Here is a 1,473-nt window from a genome sequence, read left to right as displayed (position 1 = left end):
TTAGCTCTTCTATCCATCCATCTATATTAGCCTATCTGTATTATTAACCACAAGATATCTACAAGAGGAAAATGCTAATGGTTGAAATGAGCTTTGGTGATTATCTGTGATTTTTATTTCTTTCCCATTTTCTTCTTTATGCACATCAACTCTGGCTGTTTTCTGCTCACATCTAAGTTTGTTTAGGAAGTGTTTTGGGGGCGCCTGGGTGGCCCAGCTGGTTAAGCATCTGCCTTCGGCTCAGGTCATGATCTCAGGGTCCTGGACTTGAGCCCCACAACAGGCTCCTTGCTCAGCGGAGAGCCTGCTTCTCCATCTGCTCTCTCCCCCTCTCCAACTTGTGCATGCACATGCTCTCTCTCTCTCTCAAATAAAATCTTTAAAAAAAGGTTTTCGGAATCGAACGAGAAGGTTAGATCAGTGAAAGAGGCCTGAACTACTGTTCAATGTTCTCTACTCTGAAAAGCTATTTGGGACACTAGGTATTTGTGATATGTCCTCCTGAAATAAACACTAAAGTCTTATTCCACCAGTTCTGAATCACAAAGAAAATTACAAAGACACTTATTTTTTGGTTTATTCATTAGGAAACCCCTACAACATGAGAAATAATTAACAGTCTCTGGGGGAACCAGGCTTCTCTGTGGCCTTTGGTAAGGTGTCCCATCTGGGGTGTAGGTACTTCTTGGCTGTCTTCCCATTTGGGCAGGGTCTGAGGTATGACTCTGTGTCTTCTTCAGCATTTCACCTGGGCTCACCACATAATATATGTGTTTTCAAAATGTTACTCCAGGAGCCACACAGCATGTACTGCTTGACTCTCATACGTTCTCAGACTTTTCCCTGTCTCTTTCTGTAGGTAATTTCCCCCAGATCATGGCTTGCTTTCTAATAACTAAACTCCAAACTAATTATTGTTAAGCTTAAATTTCAACAATGAAATCCCTCACGACGACTCTCATTCGTTGGCTGTGTTCAGCGTGTAGGAGTCCACAGCCAGACGCTCTGGAGAGGTGGGTCAAGGTCACTTCTGGAGGGAGTATTTAGTGGTTGAGCCCAGACTGTGGAGTCAAAACTTGTAAGGCTCAAAAAAACTTACAAGGCTCAAAACTTGTAATTTTCTATGTGATTCAGAATCCGTGAAGGAATCCTAAATGGCCTCACCCTTTAATGACTATGTGGTATTGGACAAGTTACCACCCAAATCCTCGGCTTCCTCCTCTGTGAAATGGGGCTAATTATCAGTATCAACCTCAGAGGGTTGTTACGGGAATTCAGTGAATTAATGAAGACAGTGAGGGTCCGTTACATGGCTATCACACGGTAAGTGCTCAGTAAAGGTTGATTCTTGTTGGTACAGCTATTGTTGGTAATAACAGCCATGTTCTTGGATGAAATTACCCAGAAGTTGCCTTAGAGGTCAGGATAGTTCTAGATCACAGCTGGAAAGCCTGGCATTAAAGTACAGTCTGG

This window comes from Neovison vison, chromosome 7 (assembly GCF_020171115.1).
Source record: "Neovison vison isolate M4711 chromosome 7, ASM_NN_V1, whole genome shotgun sequence".
NCBI classification, from domain to species: domain Eukaryota; kingdom Metazoa; phylum Chordata; class Mammalia; order Carnivora; family Mustelidae; genus Neogale; species Neogale vison.
The sequence above is the reverse complement of the archived record's forward strand: the minus strand, read 5'-3'. Positions refer to the sequence as shown.